Source organism: Oncorhynchus clarkii, chromosome 16 (genome assembly GCF_045791955.1).
Source record: "Oncorhynchus clarkii lewisi isolate Uvic-CL-2024 chromosome 16, UVic_Ocla_1.0, whole genome shotgun sequence".
NCBI lineage: Eukaryota > Metazoa > Chordata > Actinopteri > Salmoniformes > Salmonidae > Oncorhynchus > Oncorhynchus clarkii.
In genome coordinates, this window is record NC_092162.1 from 74,270,620 (window position 1) to 74,290,808 (window position 20,189).

General features: G+C 47.8%; 1 protein-coding gene across 4 annotated transcripts in view; it reads right to left on the reverse strand.

The window, feature by feature from the left end:
• Positions 1–13,200, reverse strand: part of LOC139369013 (RNA binding motif protein 10) — an 85,120-nt gene extending 71,920 nt beyond the window's left edge. For all 4 annotated transcript variants that reach the window (XM_071108582.1, XM_071108581.1, XM_071108583.1 and 1 more), the window contains exon 1: positions 13,121–13,200. The gene's annotated coding sequence lies outside the window, so the exon portion shown is untranslated. The remainder of the gene's footprint in view (positions 1–13,120) is intronic.
• Between the last annotated feature and the right edge of the window lie 6,989 nt (positions 13,201–20,189).

Sequence of the window (20,189 nt, forward strand, 5' to 3'; positions counted from 1 at the left end):
GTCTAATTAAATACATAACGCAATTCCAACCACAAAAAAAATAGTCTTAGCTTTGATTTTTAAGCCTTAAATTCAACTTATTGCCTAGATAACAGCTAAAATGTTTGTTTTTGCCAGCAACACAGTTAAGGTCACCAACGCTCTGAGTGACATGAAAACAGCCAAACCGGCTCTGCTAAGGCGAGTAAAATGGTCAGAGTAGGGTAACCTTCACTTAGCTTGAGCGCTTGACTGCCGTTGTGAGGTCAGACTCTCGGATCAACCCTCCTCTGAATTTACAATCTGACAACGCTCTGAATTTACAATATGACAACGCTCTGAATTTACAATCTGACAACGCTCTGAATTTACAACCTGACAACGCTCTGAATTTACAATCTGACAACTCTCTGAATTTACAATCTGACAACGCTCTGAATTTACAATCTGACAACGCTCTGAATTTACAACCTGACAACGCTCTGAATTTACAATCTGACAACGCTCTGAATTTACAACCTGACAACGCTCTGAATTTACAATCTGACAACGCTCTGAATTTACAATCTGACAACGCTCTGAATTTACAACCTGACAACGCTCTGAATTTACAATCTGACAACTCTATGAATTTACAATCTGACAACGCTCTGAATTTACAATCTGACAACGCTCTGAATTTACAACCTGACAACTCTCTGAATTTACAAATGGACAATCTGACAACTCTCTGAATTTACAATGGGACAACCTGACAACTCTCTGAATTTACAAAGGGACAATCTGACAATGCTCTGAATTTACAAAGGGACAATCTGACAACGCTCTGAATTTACAACCTGACAACGCTCTGAATTTACAATCTGACAACGATCTGAATTTACAACCTGACAACGCTCTGAATTTACAATCTGACAACGCTCTGAATGTACAACCTGACAACGCTCTAAATTTACAAACGGATAGGGCGCACACTCAAAAACACACTAGATTGCCGAATGGTACCCAGACTAGAGGAGAAAGTAGAAGGAGAGGAACGTTAGCTAAAGAGACCGGTACACAGACTGGAAGATAAGGTCGAAGGAGAGGAACGTTAGCTATAGAGACCGGTACCCAGACTAGAGAAGGTTGAAGTATAGGAACATTAGCTATAGAGACCGGTACCCAGACTAGAGAAGGTCGAAGGAGAGGAACGTTAGCTATATAGACCAGTACCCAGACTAGAGAAGGTTGAAGGAGAGGAACGTTAGCTATAGAGACCAGTACACAGACTGGAAGAGAAGGGCGAAGGAGAGGAACATTAGCTATAGAGACCGGTACACAGACTAGAAGAGAAGGGCGAAGGAGAGGAACGTTAGCTAAAGAGACCGGTACCCAGACTAGAGATGGTCAAAGGAGAGGAACGTTAGCTATAGAGACCGGTACCCAGACTAGAGAAGGTTGAAGGAGAGGAACGTTAGCTATAGAGACCGGTACACATACTAGAAGAGAAGGGCGAAGGAGAGGAACGTTAGCTAAAGAGACCGGTACCCAGACTAGAGAAGAGCGAAGGAGAGGAACGTTAGCTATATAGACCGGTACCCAGACTAGAGAAGGTCGAAGGAGAGGAACATTAGCTAAAGAGACCAGTACCCAGACTAGAAAAGGTCGAAGGAGAGGAACGTTAGCTAAATAGACCGGTACCCATACTAGAGAAGAGCGAAGGAGAGGAACGTTAGCTAAAGAGACCGGTACGTAGACTAGAGAAGGGCAAAGGAGAGGAACGTTAGCTAAAGAGACCAGTACCCAGACTAGAGAAGGGCGAAGGAGAGGAACGTTAGCTAAAGAGACCGGTACCCAGACTAGAGAAGAGCGAAGGAGAGGAACGTTAGCTAAAGAGACCGGTACCCAGACTAGAGAAGAGCGAAGGAGAGGAACGTTAGCTAAAGAGACCGGTACCCAGACTAGAGAAGAGCGAAGGAGATGAACGTTAGCTAAAGATACCGGTACGTAGACTAGAGAAGAGCGAAGGAGAGGAGCGTTAGCTAAAGAGACCGGTACCCAGACTAGAGAAGGTTGAAGGAGAGGAACGTTAGCTAAAGAGACCGGTACCCATACTAGAGAAGAGCGAAGGAGAGGAACGTTAGCTAAAGAGACCGGTACGCAGACTAGAGAAGAGCGAAGGAGAGGAACGTTAGCTATAGAGACCGGTACCCATACTAGAGAAGAGCGAAGGAGAGGAACGTTAGCTAAAGAGACCGGTACGCAGACTAGAGAAGGGCGAAGGAGAGGAACGTTAGCTAAAGAGACCGGTACGTAGACTAGAGAAGAGCGAAGGAGAGGAACATTAGCTAAAGAGACCAGTACCCAGACTAGAGAAGGTTGAAGGAGAGGAACGTTAGCTAAAGAGACCAGTACCCAGACTAGAGAAGAGCGAAGGAGAGGAATGTTAGCTAAAGAGACCGGTACCCAGACTAGAGAAGGTTGAAGGAGAGGAACGTTAGCTAAAGAGACCGGTACCCAGACTAGAGAAGGGCGAAGGAGAGGAACGTTAGCTAAAGAGACCGGTACCCAGACTAGAAGAGAAGGTCGAAGGAGAGGAACATTAGCTATAGAGACCGGTACCCAGACTAGAGATGGTTAAAGGAGAGGAACGTTAGCTATAGAGACCGGTACCCAGACTAGAGAAGGTCGAAGGAGAGGAACGTTAGCTATAGAGACCAGTACAGAGACTGGAAGAGAAGGGCGAATGAGAGGAACATTAGCTAAAGAGACCGGTACGCAGACTAGAGAAGAGCGAAGGAGAGGAACGTTAGCTAAAGAGACCGGTACGCAGACTAGAGAAGAGCGAAGAAGAGGAACGTTAGCTAAAGAGACCAGTACCCAGACTAGAGAAGAGCGAAGGAGAGGAAGGTTAGCTATAGAGACCAGTACCCAGACTAGAGAAGGGCGAAGGAGAGGAACGTTAGCTAAAGAGACCGGTACGTAGACTAGAGAAGGGCAAAGGAGAGGAACGTTAGCTAAAGAAACTAGCTAAAGAGACCAGTACCCAGACTAGAGAAGGGCGAAGGAGAGGAACGTTAGCTAAAGAGACCGGTACCCAGACTAGAGAAGAGCGAAGGAGAGGAACGTTAGCTAAAGAGACCGGTACCCAGACTAGAGAAGAGCGAAGGAGAGGAACGTTAGCTAAAGATACCGGTACCCAGACTAGAGAAGAGCGAAGGAGATGAACGTTAGCTAAAGATACCGGTACGTAGACTAGAGAAGAGCGAAGGAGAGGAACGTTAGCTAAAGAGACCGGTACCCAGACTAGAGAAGGTTGAAGGAGAGGAACGTTAGCTAAAGAGACCGGTACCCATACTAGAGAAGAGCGAAGGAGAGGAACGTTAGCTATAGAGACCGGTACGCAGACTAGAGAAGAGCGAAGGAGAGGAACGTTAGCTAAAGAGACCAGTACCCAGACTAGAGAAGGTTGAAGGAGAGGAACGTTAGCTAAAGAGACCGGTACCCAGACTAGAGAAGAGCGAAGGAGAGGAACGTTAGCTAAAGAGACCGGTACCCAGACTAGAGAAGGTTGAAGGAGAGGAACGTTAGCTAAAGAGACCGGTACCCAGACTAGAGAAGGGCGAAGGAGAGGAACGTTAGCTAAAGAGACCGGTACCCAGACTAGAAGAGAAGGTCGAAGGAGAGGAACATTAGCTATAGAGACCGGTACCCAGACTAGAGATGGTCAAAGGAGAGGAACGTTAGCTATAGAGACCGGTACCCAGACTAGAGAAGGTCGAAGGAGAGGAACGTTAGCTATAGAGACCAGTACACAGACTGGAAGAGAAGGGCGAATGAGAGGAACATTAGCTAAAGAGACCGGTACGCAGACTAGAGAAGAGCGAAGGAGAGGAACGTTAGCTAAAGAGACCGGTACGCAGACTAGAGAAGAGCGAAGAAGAGGAACGTTAGCTAAAGAGACCAGTACCCAGACTAGAGAAGAGCGAAGGAGAGGAAGGTTAGCTATAGAGACCAGTACCCAGACTAGAGAAGGGCGAAGGAGAGGAACGTTAGCTAAAGAGACCAGTACCCAGACTAGAGAAGGGCGAAGGAGAGGAACGTTAGCTAAAGAGACCGGTACCCAGACTAGAGAAGAGCGAAGGAGAGGAACGTTAGCTAAAGAGACCGGTACCCAGACTAGAGAAGAGCGAAGGAGAGGAACGTTAGCTAAAGAGACCGGTACCCAGACTAGATAAGGGCGAAGGAGAGGAACGTTAGCTAAAGAGACTGGTACCCAGACTAGAGAAGGGCGAAGGAGAGGAACGTTAGCTATAGAGACCGGTACCCAGACTAGAGAAGGGAGAAGGAGAGGAACGTTAGCTAAAGAGACCGGTACCCAGACTAGAGAAGGGCGAAGGAGAGGAATGTTAGCTAAAGAGACCGGTACCCAGACTAGAGAAGGGCGAAGGAGAGGAACGTTAGCTAAAGAGACCGGCACCCAGACTAGAAGAGAAGGTCGAAGGAGAGGAACATTAGCTATAGAGACCGGTACCCAGACTAGAGAAGAGCGAAGAAGAGGAACGCTAGCTAAAGAGACCAGTACGCAGACTAGAGAAGAGCGAAGGAGAGGAACGTTAGCTATAGAGACCAGTACACAGACTGGAAGAGAAGAGCGAAGGAGAGGAACGTTAGCTAAAGAGACCGGTACGCAGACTAGAGAAGAGCGAAGAAGAGGAACGCTAGCTAAAGAGACCAGTACGCAGACTAGAGAAGAGCGAAGGAGAGGAACGTTAGCTATAGAGACCAGTACCCAGACTAGAGAAGGGCGAAGGAGAGGAACGTTAGCTAAAGAAACTAGCTAAAGAGACCAGTACCCAGACTAGAGAAGGGCGAAGGAGAGGAACGTTAGCTAAAGAGACCGGTACCCAGACTAGAGAAGAGCGAAGGAGAGGAACGTTAGCTAAAGAGACCGGTACCCAGACTAGAGAAGAGCGAAGGAGAGGAAAGTTAGCTAAAGAAACCAGTACCCAGACTAGAGAAGAGCGAAGGAGAGGAACGTTAGCTATAGAGACCGGTACCCAGACTAGAGAAGAGCGAAGGAGAGGAACATTAGCTATAGAGACCAGTACCCAGACTAGAGAAGGGCGAAGGAGAGGAAAGTTAGCTATAGAAACCGGTACCCAGACTAGAGAAGGGCGAAGGAGAGGAACATTAGCTATAGAGACCGGTACCCAGACTAGAGAAGGGCGAAGGAGAGGAACGTTAGCTAAAGAGACCGGTACCCAGACTAGAGAAGGGCGAAGGAGAGGAACGTTAGCTAAAGAGACCGGTACCCAGACTATAAGAGAAGGTCGAAGGAGAGGAACATTAGCTATAGAGACCGGTACCCAGACTAGAGATGGTCGAAGGAGAGGAACGTTAGCTATAGAGACCGGTACCCAGACTGGAAGAGAAGGGCGAAGGAGAGGAACATTAGCTAAAGAGACCGGTATGCAGACTAGAGAAGAGCGAAGGAGAGGAACGTTAGCTAAAGAGACCGGTACGCAGACTAGAGAAGAGCGAAGAAGAGGAACGTTAGCTAAAGAGACCAGTACCCAGACTAGAGAAGAGCGAAGGAGAGGAAGGTTAGCTATAGAGACCAGTACCCAGACTAGAGAAGGGCGAAGGAGAGGAACGTTAGCTAAAGAGACCAGTACCCAGACTAGAGAAGGGCGAAGGAGAGGAACGTTAGCTAAAGAGACCGGCACCCAGACTAGAGAAGAGCGAAGGAGAGGAACGTTAGCTAAAGAGACCGGTACCCAGACTAGAGAAGAGCGAAGGAGAGGAACGTTAGCTAAAGAGACCGGTACCCAGACTAGAGAACGGCGAAGGAGAGGAACGTTAGCTAAAGAGACCGGTACCCAGACTAGAGAAGGGCGAAGGAGAGAAACGTTAGCTATAGAGACCGGTACCCAGACTAGAGAAGGGAGAAGGAGAGGAACGTTAGCTAAAGAGACCGGTACCCAGACTAGAGAAGAGCGAAGGAGAGGAACGTTAGCTAAAGAGACCAGTACCCAGACTAGAGAAGAGCGAAGGAGAGGAACGTTAGCTAAAGAGACCGGTACCCCAGACTAGAGAAGAGCGAAGGAGAGGAAAGTTAGCTAAAGAGACCAGTACCCAGACTAGAGAAGAGCGAAGGAGAGGAACGTTAGCTAAAGAGACCGGTACCCAGACTAGAGAAGAGCGAAGGAGAGAAACGTTAGCTATAGAGACCGGTACCCAGACTAGAGAAGGGAGAAGGAGAGGAACGTTAGCTAAAGAGACCGGTACCCAGACTAGAGAAGAGCGAAGGAGAGGAACGTTAGCTAAAGAGACCGGTACCCAGACTAGAGAAGAGCGAAGGAGAGGAACGTTAGCTAAAGAGACCGGTACCCCAGACTAGAGAAGAGCGAAGGAGAGGAAAGTTAGCTAAAGAGACCAGTACCCAGACTAGAGAAGAGCGAAGGAGAGGAACGTTAGCTATAGAGACCGGTACCCAGACTAGAGAAGGGCGAAGGAGAGGAACGTTAGCTATAGAGACCGGTACCCAGACTAGAGAAGGGCGAAGGAGAGGAACGTTAGCTAAAGAGACCGGTACGCAGACTAGAGAAGAGCGAAGGAGAGGAACGTTAGCTAAAGAGACCGGTACGCAGACTAGAGAAGGGCGAAGGAAAGGAACATTAGCTAAAGAGACCAGTACCCAGACTAGAGAAGGGCGAAGGAGAGGAACGTTAGCTATAGAGACCGGTTCCCAGACTAGAGAAGAGCGAAGGAGAGGAACATTAGCTATAGAGACCGGTACCCAGACTAGAGAAGAGCGAAGGAGAGGAACGTTAGCTAAAGATACCGGTACCCAGACTAGAGAAGAGCGAAGGAGATGAACGTTAGCTAAAGATACCGGTACGTAGACTAGAGAAGAGCGAAGGAGAGGAACGTTAGCTAAAGAGACCGGTACCCAGACTAGAGAAGGTTGAAGTAGAGGAACGTTAGCTAAAGAGACCGGTACCCATACTAGAGAAGAGCGAAGGAGAGGAACGTTAGCTAAAGAGACCGGTACGCAGACTAGAGAAGAGCGAAGGAGAGGAACGTTAGCTAAAGAGACCAGTACCCAGACTAGAGAAGGTTGAAGGAGAGGAACGTTAGCTAAAGAGACCGGTACCCAGACTAGAGAAGAGCGAAGGAGAGGAACGTTAGCTAAAGAGACCGGTACCCAGACTAGAGAAGGTTGAAGGAGAGGAACGTTAGCTAAAGAGACCGGTACCCAGACTAGAGAAGGGCGAAGGAGAGGAACGTTAGCTAAAGAGACCGGTACCCAGACTAGAAGAGAAGGTCGAAGGAGAGGAACATTAGCTATAGAGACCGGTACCCAGACTAGAGATGGTCAAAGGAGAGGAACGTTAGCTAAAGAGACCGGTACGCAGACTAGAGAAGAGCGAAGAAGAGGAACGTTAGCTAAAGAGACCAGTACCCAGACTAGAGAAGAGCGAAGGAGAGGAACGTTAGCTAAAGAGACCGGTACGCAGACTAGAGAAGAGCGAAGAAGAGGAACGTCAGCTAAAGAGACCAGTACCCAGACTAGAGAAGGGCGAAGGAGAGGAACGTTAGCTAAAGAGACCGGCACCCAGACTAGAGAAGAGCGAAGGAGAGGAATGTTAGCTAAAGAGACCGGTACCCAGACTAGAGAAGAGCGAAGGAGAGGAATGTTAGCTAAAGAGACCGGTACCCAGACTAGATAAGGGCGAAGGAGAGGAACGTTAGCTAAAGAGACTGGTACCCAGACTAGAGAAGGGCGAAGGAGAGGAACGTTAGCTATAGAGACCGGTACCCAGACTAGAGAAGGGAGAAGGAGAGGAACGTTAGCTAAAGAGACCGGTACCCAGACTAGAGAAGGGCGAAGGAGAGGAATGTTAGCTAAAGAGACCGGTACCCAGACTAGAGAAGGGCGAAGGAGAGGAACGTTAGCTAAAGAGACCGGCACCCAGACTAGAAGAGAAGGTCGAAGGAGAGGAACATTAGCTATAGAGACCGGTACCCAGACTAGAGAAGAGCGAAGAAGAGGAACGCTAGCTAAAGAGACCAGTACGCAGACTAGAGAAGAGCGAAGGAGAGGAACGTTAGCTATAGAGACCAGTACACAGACTGGAAGAGAAGAGCGAAGGAGAGGAACGTTAGCTAAAGAGACCGGTACGCAGACTAGAGAAGAGCGAAGAAGAGGAACGCTAGCTAAAGAGACCAGTACGCAGACTAGAGAAGAGCGAAGGAGAGGAACGTTAGCTATAGAGACCAGTACCCAGACTAGAGAAGGGCGAAGGAGAGGAACGTTAGCTAAAGAAACTAGCTAAAGAGACCAGTACCCAGACTAGAGAAGGGCGAAGGAGAGGAACGTTAGCTAAAGAGACCGGTACCCAGACTAGAGAAGAGCGAAGGAGAGGAACGTTAGCTAAAGAGACCGGTACCCAGACTAGAGAAGAGCGAAGGAGAGGAAAGTTAGCTAAAGAAACCAGTACCCAGACTAGAGAAGAGCGAAGGAGAGGAACGTTAGCTATAGAGACCGGTACCCAGACTAGAGAAGAGCGAAGGAGAGGAACATTAGCTATAGAGACCAGTACCCAGACTAGAGAAGGGCGAAGGAGAGGAAAGTTAGCTATAGAAACCGGTACCCAGACTAGAGAAGGGCGAAGGAGAGGAACATTAGCTATAGAGACCGGTACCCAGACTAGAGAAGGGCGAAGGAGAGGAACGTTAGCTAAAGAGACCGGTACCCAGACTAGAGAAGGGCGAAGGAGAGGAACGTTAGCTAAAGAGACCGGTACCCAGACTATAAGAGAAGGTCGAAGGAGAGGAACATTAGCTATAGAGACCGGTACCCAGACTAGAGATGGTCGAAGGAGAGGAACGTTAGCTATAGAGACCGGTACCCAGACTGGAAGAGAAGGGCGAAGGAGAGGAACATTAGCTAAAGAGACCGGTACGCAGACTAGAGAAGAGCGAAGGAGAGGAACGTTAGCTAAAGAGACCGGTACGCAGACTAGAGAAGAGCGAAGAAGAGGAACGTTAGCTAAAGAGACCAGTACCCAGACTAGAGAAGAGCGAAGGAGAGGAAGGTTAGCTATAGAGACCAGTACCCAGACTAGAGAAGGGCGAAGGAGAGGAACGTTAGCTAAAGAGACCAGTACCCAGACTAGAGAAGGGCGAAGGAGAGGAACGTTAGCTAAAGAGACCGGCACCCAGACTAGAGAAGAGCGAAGGAGAGGAACGTTAGCTAAAGAGACCGGTACCCAGACTAGAGAAGAGCGAAGGAGAGGAACGTTAGCTAAAGAGACCGGTACCCAGACTAGAGAACGGCGAAGGAGAGGAACGTTAGCTAAAGAGACCGGTACCCAGACTAGAGAAGGGCGAAGGAGAGAAACGTTAGCTATAGAGACCGGTACCCAGACTAGAGAAGGGAGAAGGAGAGGAACGTTAGCTAAAGAGACCGGTACCCAGACTAGAGAAGAGCGAAGGAGAGGAACGTTAGCTAAAGAGACCAGTACCCAGACTAGAGAAGAGCGAAGGAGAGGAACGTTAGCTAAAGAGACCGGTACCCCAGACTAGAGAAGAGCGAAGGAGAGGAAAGTTAGCTAAAGAGACCAGTACCCAGACTAGAGAAGAGCGAAGGAGAGGAACGTTAGCTAAAGAGACCGGTACCCAGACTAGAGAAGAGCGAAGGAGAGAAACGTTAGCTATAGAGACCGGTACCCAGACTAGAGAAGGGAGAAGGAGAGGAACGTTAGCTAAAGAGACCGGTACCCAGACTAGAGAAGAGCGAAGGAGAGGAACGTTAGCTAAAGAGACCGGTACCCAGACTATAAGAGAAGGTCGAAGGAGAGGAACATTAGCTATAGAGACCGGTACCCAGACTAGAGATGGTCGAAGGAGAGGAACGTTAGCTATAGAGACCGGTACCCAGACTGGAAGAGAAGGGCGAAGGAGAGGAACATTAGCTAAAGAGACCGGTACGCAGACTAGAGAAGAGCGAAGGAGAGGAACGTTAGCTAAAGAGACCGGTACGCAGACTAGAGAAGAGCGAAGAAGAGGAACGTTAGCTAAAGAGACCAGTACCCAGACTAGAGAAGAGCGAAGGAGAGGAAGGTTAGCTATAGAGACCAGTACCCAGACTAGAGAAGGGCGAAGGAGAGGAACGTTAGCTAAAGAGACCAGTACCCAGACTAGAGAAGGGCGAAGGAGAGGAACGTTAGCTAAAGAGACCGGCACCCAGACTAGAGAAGAGCGAAGGAGAGGAACGTTAGCTAAAGAGACCGGTACCCAGACTAGAGAAGAGCGAAGGAGAGGAACGTTAGCTAAAGAGACCGGTACCCAGACTAGAGAACGGAGAAGGAGAGGAACGTTAGCTAAAGAGACCGGTACCCAGACTAGAGAAGGGCGAAGGAGAGAAACGTTAGCTATAGAGACCGGTACCCAGACTAGAGAAGGGAGAAGGAGAGGAACGTTAGCTAAAGAGACCGGTACCCAGACTAGAGAAGAGCGAAGGAGAGGAACGTTAGCTAAAGAGACCAGTACCCAGACTAGAGAAGAGCGAAGGAGAGGAACGTTAGCTAAAGAGACCGGTACCCCAGACTAGAGAAGAGCGAAGGAGAGGAAAGTTAGCTAAAGAGACCAGTACCCAGACTAGAGAAGAGCGAAGGAGAGGAACGTTAGCTAAAGAGACCGGTACCCAGACTAGAGAAGAGCGAAGGAGAGAAACGTTAGCTATAGAGACCGGTACCCAGACTAGAGAAGGGAGAAGGAGAGGAACGTTAGCTAAAGAGACCGGTACCCAGACTAGAGAAGAGCGAAGGAGAGGAACGTTAGCTAAAGAGACCGGTACCCAGACTAGAGAAGAGCGAAGGAGAGGAACGTTAGCTAAAGAGACCGGTACCCCAGACTAGAGAAGAGCGAAGGAGAGGAAAGTTAGCTAAAGAGACCAGTACCCAGACTAGAGAAGAGCGAAGGAGAGGAACGTTAGCTATAGAGACCGGTACCCAGACTAGAGAAGAGCGAAGGAGAGGAACATTAGCTATAGAGACCGGTACCCAGACTAGAGAAGGGCGAAGGAGAGGAACGTTAGCTATAGAGACCGGTACCCAGACTAGAGAAGGGCGAAGGAGAGGAACGTTAGCTATAGAGACCGGTACCCAGACTAGAGAAGGGCGAAGGAGAGGAACGTTAGCTAAAGAGACCGGTACGCAGACTAGAGAAGAGCGAAGGAGAGGAACGTTAGCTAAAGAGACCGGTACGCAGACTAGAGAAGGGCGAAGGAAAGGAACATTAGCTAAAGAGACCAGTACCCAGACTAGAGAAGGGCGAAGGAGAGGAACGTTAGCTATAGAGACCGGTTCCCAGACTAGAGAAGAGCGAAGGAGAGGAACATTAGCTATAGAGACCGGTACCCAGACTAGAGAAGAGCGAAGGAGAGGAACGTTAGCTAAAGAGACCGGTACCCAGACTAGAGAAGAGCGAAGGAGAGGAACGTTAGCTATAGAGACCGGTACGCAGACTAGAGGAGAGCGAAGGAGAGGAACGTTAGCTATAGAGACCGGTACCCCTGACTAGACTGAAGACTGGACGGCCAGGCAGTATGTTTCTGAGGTAATACGAACTCTTAACAACGTGATGAAACTTTGTTGCTCCTTGCTGAAACAAGAAACTAGCAAACAAGTCTTCGGGTTGCCTAGGCAGTGCTCCCTCACAATGCAGTAGCAGACATAGAAATAGAATGAATAGAACAGGCTTGGAACCTCTAACCCTGGCAATGTGACTGGTAAACTCATGGGTACACTCGCAATGACTGCCTGGTATTTGTATTTATTTTTTTATTTTTTTGCTCCTATGGGTACACTTCCTGCTTTGCTCCTATGGGTACACTTCCTGCTTTGCTCCTATGGGTACGCTTCCTGCTTTGCTCCTATGGGTACACTTCCTGCTTTGCTCCTATGGGTACACTTCCTGCTTTGCTCCTATGGGTACACTTCCTGCTTTGCTCCTATGGGTACACTTCCTGCTATGCCATCATTGAGTTGAATGGGGACACCAGTCCACCCATTATGCCATCATTGAGTTGAATGGGGACACCAGTCCACCCATTATGCCATCATTGAGTTGAATGGGGACACCAGTCCACCCATTATGACATCATTGAGTTGAATGGGTTTTTGAATAAAGATTTGAGCGGTTATTAGGGAGACCGCAGTCATTTGGCTGGCCAATTAACATCATCCCAAATTCCATGACCTTCACAACACTATTACTGATACTAGCTATCAACACTACTACTAGCTACTACAATCAATAGTACTATTTCTACAGTAGTACCATCAACACTACTACTGATACTAGCGATCAACACTACTACTAGCTACTACAATCAATAGTACTATTTCTACAGTAGTACCATCAACACTACTACTAATACTAGCTACTATAATCAATAGTACTATTTCTACAGTAGTACCATCAACACTACTGCTAATACTAGCTACTACAATCAATAGTACTATTTATACAGTAGTACCATCAACACTACTACTGATACTAGCTATCAACACTACTACTAGCTACTACAATCATTAGTACTATTTCTACAGTTGTACCATCAACACTACTACTGATACTAGCTACTACAATCAATAGTACTATTTCTACAGTAGTACCATCAACACTACTACTGATACTAGCTACTACAATCATTAGTACTATTTCTACAGTAGTACCATCAACACTACTACTACTACTAGCTACTACAATCATTAGTACTATTTCTACAGTAGTACCATCAACACTACTACTGATACTAGCTACTACAATCATTAGTACTATTTCTACAGTAGTACCATCAACACTACTACTTATACTAGCTACTACAATCATTAGTACTATTTCTACAGTAGTACCATCAACACTACTACTGATACTAGCTACTACAATCATTAGTACTATTTCTACAGTAGTACCATCAACACTACTACTTATACTAGCTACTACAATCATTAGTACTATTGCTACAGTAGTACCATCAACACTACTACTACTGCAGTAAAAACTAGTTTTCCATCTATTATATATGGTTGAGAATCCTAAAATACACCTCCCCCTGGATCAGTGGATGTAGCAGGCAGCCCACCTTTCTCTTCCCTAGTCCTCCTCCTCTGGGGAACCTCTCCTCCTCCCCTGGTCCTCCTCCTCTGGGGAACCTCTTCTCCTCCCCTGGTCCTCCTCCTCTGGGGAACCTCTCCTCCTCCCCTGGTCCTCCTCCTCTGAGGAACCTCTCCTCCCCTGGTCCTCCTCCCCTGGGGAACCTCTCCTCCTCCCCTGGTCCTCCTCTGGGGAACCTCTTCTCCTCCCCTGGTCCTCCTCCTCTGGGGAACCTCTCCTCCTCCCCTGGTCCTCCTCCTCTGGGGAACCTCTTCTCCTCCCCTGGTCCTCCTCCTCTGGGGAACCTCTCCTCCTCCCCTGGTCCTCCTCTGGGGAACCTCTCCTCCTCCCCTGGTCCTCCTCTGGGGAACCTCTTCTCCTCCCCTGGTCCTCCTCTGGGGAACCTCTCCTCCCCTAGTCCTCCTCCTCTGGGGAACCTCTCCTCCTCCCCTGGTCCTCCTCCTCTGGGGAACCTCTCCTCCTCCCCTGGTCCTCCTCCTCTGGGGAACCTCTCCTCCTCCCCTGGTCCTCCTCTGGGGAACCTCTCCTCCTCCCCTGGTCCTCCTCCTCTGGCGAACCTCTCCTCCTCCCCTGGTCCTCCTCCTCTGGGAAACCTCTCCTCCTCCCCTGGTCCTCCTCCTCTGGGGAACCTCTCCTCCTCCCCTGGTCCTCCTCTTCTGGGGAACCTCTCCTCCTCCCCTGGTCCTCCTCTTCTGGGGAACCTCTCCTCTCTCTGCAGCCTGGGCAGGGCTACCTCTGGCTGGAGTAGGACCAGGGATCGAGGGGGACAGGATGATAGTATCCCTTTACCCACACGACCCGGACCGCACCCCTCCCCTCTCCCCCCACGCCTCTGACGGAACCCCGGCCGGTTGTTGTGGAGACGGCCCGGGGTCGCGAACTCGCGGACGCACGCCAGTCGGTCGACTTGGTCCCCGTGGCCGGAGGCAGCTCTGAAGTCATATCCTGTCCCCGGCTCCGCCTCTTCCTGTCCGTAGCCACGGTAGTCCATGTAGCGGTGGTCGGAGGAGCTGTTGCAGTCTCCCCGACCCACCCTTCTGTTAGAGGGAAGAGATGGAGAGACAGAGAGAGGGGGGGGTTAAAGTATAGAAGAGACGACAGTAGGAACTCAGAGAGATAGAAAAGAACTTACCTTCTGTCATAGTTCATACTGGTCCACTGACTGTCTGTTCGCTCTCCTCCTCCTCTCCTACAGTTGCAGCATTTCCACACTCTGAAACGCACAAAAGTCATACAGTACATTTAGGATGAAAACTGACAGATAGCTAGCTACAGTTTTACACAGTGACCTACCCACCGGGCCTAGCCCTAGGCATTTTGATAGGCCAGCTACAGTACAGGCAGTGAATGAGACCAATAGCTAAATCTAATCTAATTTTATTGGTAGCGTACACAGATTTGCAGATGTTATGGCAGGTGCATCAGTACAGTAATATATAATGCGTGTGTTTCTAGTTAACAGTTCAGTAATATATAATGCTTGTGTTTCTAGTTAACAGTACAGTAATATATAATGTTTGTGATTCTAGCTCCATCAGTACAGTAATATATAATGCTTGTGTTTCTAGCTCCATCAGTACAGTAATATATAATGCTTGTGTTTCTAGTTAACAGTACAGTAATATATAATGTTTGTGTTTCTAGCTCCATCAGTACAGTAATATATAATGCTTGTGTTTCTAGTTAACAGTACAGTAATATATAATGCTTGTGTTTCTAGTTAACAGTACAGTAATATATAATGCTTGTGTTTCTAGCTCCATCAGTACAGTAATATATAACGCTTGTGTTTCTAGTTAACAGTTCAGTAATATATAATGTTTGTGTTTGTAGCTCCATCAGTACAGTAGTATCTGTAATTGCCTGTAGACACTGCCACATACGTCTCATGTCTGAGCTGCTAAATTGCGACTCCACTTTGTCTCTATACTGACATTTCGCTTGTTTGCTTGCCTTGCAGAGGAAATAAATACACTCTTTATATTCGGCCATAATCCCAAATCATCTTTCCATGTTTAAATGCGGTGGTTTCAGTTTTGCGCGAATGCCGCCAGCTATCCACGGTTAGGGACTGTAGAAAGCAGCCTCTAGCTATAGGTTACAGCAGGCCTAGAGTCAGAGAGAGACTACCCGTCCATTGTGGGACCTACATTACTAAAAGACTGTTGAATAGAGTATGAATCTAAATATTGGCCTCTTAGACAGCAAGTGATAGCTATCAGCACACAAACAGACAGTCGTTCAACACTGTCCAGAGAGACACTAGCTAGGTTCAGGTTGGTTGTCTACCTACCGGAACATCGTGACACAGGCCGGTTTATGTAGTGTAATGCGCTGTTATAACTATTTAGGTCACTGCTCCTCGAGTGGTATAGATAAGTAATAAACTGTCACTACAGTATAATATTGGTCAGGTTGATATAGAGATGATCTACTGTAGGTAGCTACAGTACAGTACTGGGCAGGCAGACCTTTCTGTTCATTGCAGAGACCTCGAATGACTCTCTCTCTCTCCCCATCTTGGCCCAAGGTGGTGTGAGAAACAGACATAACAAAGATGTACAGTACAGATCGTAGTCTGGTATTTATGTTGTACTACTATGGTAATATTTTCCAGTTCCATTTGAGTTGTCTGCTACTATCTCTAGAGCAGGGATGGGCAACTCCAGTCCAGAGAGTCGCGATGGACCGCTGGTGAATATCGACCCACCGGTACCGAGGAATACCATTTCTAGATGTCCGACACAAGAAACCACAACTGACTGAACGGTGCACTGATACACATAATCATATTGAACTGTAGCTAAATAGCTTGGATTGCATTCAAACATAATAGAGAAAGTAAACGTTAATAGAACGAGCATTATACAGTCCCGGTCTACTAGCTAATGTAAACACGACAAGCTCTAGGACCAGCCTTTGTTAACAGTTGAAAAGAATAATCGCCAATACAATTGATTTATTTTTTAACTCGACATTATTGTGCAAATTTTAAATATCTTACCTTCCTCGAGTTCAAGTAAAATGTTTTTGGTGTAATGATATTGATCTAGCTAGCTACAGCTGCAGGTTTGAACTGCGAGATAGCGTTAGCTAGCTAGTTCGGTTCCAAAAAATAAAAATGGCTACCTTCAATGCACATAGGCGGATGTTGATAGTTGATTAGACTATCCGATTGGTGTACACAGCGCCGACGTAACTTTATCCGTGAATGTGATTGGACGGCTGTGAATTAAGGTCCTTAGAACTACTGTCATCGAATAGCAGGACAGGACAGGACAGAATATCTATATTATTATGATGATAAAAATAAAATGTGTTTTTTATAATTATGATAAATCTGGATTAAAAACTTTTGTTAGAATCTCCTCAGTTTGACTGTGCTATGCTGCTTTTATCCACTGCTACATGCTACTATTACATTTGCAAGTACTAGAACATATTACATTGTACTTTGTATTACAATACAATATATTACATACATATTACAATGTATTGCAATATATTGAATTACATTCATACTTACACATCAGTAGGGCTGTGTTCCCCTACTGGCTGCCGAATTTTGCCTGCTGTGATATTAGTTGGCCCCCAAGTTTTCTGAGCATCATTTTTAGGGGGGGGGGGGGGGGGGGGGGGGGACATATTGTACAGTAGTGTAAAAACACCAGCCAATCAGCTCCAAGTTATTTTTATTGTGTAAATCTGTACCACAGTATTCCCATGCATTATATGTATTCGTATATAAATGTAAGCAAGGTTTGAAATTATGTTTTAGTCAAATATATCTGTGTGGGCTTTAGGTCAAATTGCAGTCTACAAATGATTTGTTATTATGTTCTGGGCCCCTGACCATCCATTCAAAAAAAGTATAATCGGTCCATGGCTGAATCTAGCTGATGATCCCTGAAGTAGGGTCTCCTTTAACTGGTTAGAAAATACTGTTGCAACTGTCAGGCGTGTGCGTACTTGTGGAGAAGTCAGGTGCAGGAGAGCTGAGAATTGTGAACAGGCGCAGACTTTATTTCGTCAGGAGAGATAAACAGACAGCTGCGTCAAAAACCTCCAGCCAACAAGGCAAAGTGCAGTTCGTTCCAGTCATTGACAGCAGAGAACTGGAAGGAAAGATGACCAAAGGAGGAATTGGCTTTGGGGGTGACCAATGAGATATACCTGCTGGAGCGCGTGCTACGAGTGGGTGCTGCTATGGTGACCAGTGAGCTGAGATAAGGCGGGGCTTTACCTAGCAGAGACTTGTAGCCAGTGGGTTTGGCAACGAGTATGAAGCGAGGGCCAACCAACGAGAGCGTACAGGTCGCAATGGTGGGTAGTGTATGGGGCTTTGGTGACAAAATGGATGGCACTGTGACAGACTGCATCCAGTTTGTTGAGGAGAGTGTTGGAGGCTACTTTATAGATGACATCACCAAAGTCGAGGATCGGTAGGATGGTCAGTTTTACGAGGGTATGTTTGGCAGCATGACTGAAGGATGCTTTGTTGCGATATAGGAAGCCAATTCTAGATTTAATTTTGGATTTGAGATGCTTAATGTGAGTTTGGAAGGAGAGTTTACAGTCTAGCCAGCCAACTATGTATTTGTAGTTGTCCACATATTCTAAGTCAGAACCGTCCAGAGTAGTGATGCTGGACTGGCGAGCAGGTGCGGGCAGTGATCAGTTGAAGAGCATGCATTTAGTTTTACTAGCGTTTAAGAGCAGTTGGAGGCCACAGAAGGAGAGTTGTATGGCATTGAAGCTCGTCTGGAGGTTGTTAACACAAAGAAGGGCCAGAGGTATACAGAATGGTGTCGTCTGCGTAGAGGTGGAGCAGAGAATTAGCAGCAGCAAGAGCAACATCATTGATGTATACAGAGAAGAGAGTCGGCCCGAGGGTTGAACCCTGTGGCACCCCCATAGAGACTGCCAGAGGTCCGGACAACAGGCCCCCGATTTGACACACTGAACTCTATCAGAGAAGTAGTTGGTAAACCAGGCGAGGCAATCATTTGAGAAACCAAGGCTGTTGAGTCTGCCGATAAGAATGTGGTGATTGACAGAGTCAAGGCTGCATTTATTGTTGCTGGGGATTTTAACAAGGTGAATCTGAAAACAAGGCTCCCTAAATTTTATCAGCATATCGAATGCGCAACCCAGGCTGGCAAAACCCTGGATCATTGTTATTCTAACTTCCGCGACGCATATAAAGCCCTCCTCCACCCTTCTTTTGGAAAATCTGACCACGACTCCATTTTGTTGGAACAGGATGCGCCCGTGCTCAGGTCTGTTCAACGCTGGTCCGACCAATCGGATTCCACGCTTCAAGATTGCTTTGATCACGTGGACTGGAATATGTTCCGCATAGCGTCGGACAATAACATTGATGAATACGCTGATTCGTTGAGCGAGTTTAAGGGCATCGGTGATGTTGGACCCACAGTGTCTATTAAAACATTCCCCAACCAGAAACCGTGGATTGATGGCAGCATTCGCGTGAAACTGAAAGCGCCGAACCACTGCTCTTAATCAGGACAAGGTGACCGGAAACATGACCGAATACAAACAGTGTAGCTATTCCCTCCGCAAGGCAATCAAACAAGCTAAGCGTCAGTATAGAGACAAAGTAGAGTCACAATTCAACGGCTCAGACACGAGAGGTATGTGGCAGGGTCTACAGTCAATCACGGATTACAAAAGGAAAACCAGCCCAGTCACGGACCAGGATGTCTTGCTCCAAGACAAACTAAACAAGTTCTTTGCTCGCTTTGAGGACAATACAGTGCCACTGACACGGCCCGCTACCAAAACCTGCGGGTTCTTCTTCACTGCAGCCAATGTGAGTAAAACATTTAAACGTGTTAACCCTCGCAAGGCTGCTGGCCCAGACGGTATCCCCAGCCGTGTCCTCAGAGCATGCGCAGACCAATTGGCTGGTGTGTTTATGGATATATTCAATCAATCCTTATCACAGTCTGCTGTTCCCACATGCTTCAAGAGGGCCACCATTGTTCCTGTTCCCAAGATAGCTAAGGTAACTGAGCTAAATGACTATTGCACCGTAGCACTCACCTCCGTCATCATGAAGTGCTTTGAGAGACTAGTCAAGGACCATAGGGTGGAGGACCACCCCAGACCCACTCCAATTTGCATACAGCCCCAATAGGTCCACAGACGATGCAATCGCAATCACACTGCCCTAACCCATCTGGACAAGAGGAATACCTATGTAAGAATGCTGTTCATCGACTACAGCCCAGCATTTAACACCATAGTACCCTCCAAACTCATCATTAAGCTTGAGACCCTGGGTCTCGACCCCACCCTGTGCAACTGGGTCTGGGTCCTGGACTTCCTGACGGGCCGCCCCCAGGGGGTGAGGGTAGGTAACAACATCTCCACCTCACTGATCCTCAACACTGGGGCCCCACAAGGGTGCGTTCTCAGCCCTCTCCTGTACTCCCTGTTCACCCATGACTGCGTGGCCGTGCACGCCTCCAACTCAATCATCAAGTTTGCAGACGACACTACAGTGGTATGCTTGATTACCAACAACGACGAGACGGCCTACAGGGAGGAAGTGAGGGCCCTCGGAGTGTGGTGTCAGGAAAATAACCGCTCACTCAACATCAACAAAATAAAGTTGATGATCATGGACCTCAGGAAACAGCAGAGGGAGCACCCCCCCTATCCACATCGAGAGGACAGTAGTGGAGAGGGTAGAAAGTTTTAAGTTCCTCAGCGTACACATCACGGACAAACTGACATGGTCCACCCACACAGACGGCGTGGTGAAGAAGGCGCAGCAGCGTTTCTTCAACCTCTGGAGGCTGAAGAAATTCGGGCTTGTCACCAAAAACACTCACAAACCTTTACAGATGCACAATCGAGAGCATCCTGTCAGGCTGTTTCACCGCCTGGTACGGCAACGGCACCGCCCACAACCGTAAGGCTCTCCAGAGGGTAGTGAGGTCTGCACAACGCATCACCGGGGGCAAACTACCTGCCCTCCAGGACACCTATACCACCTGATGTCACAGGAA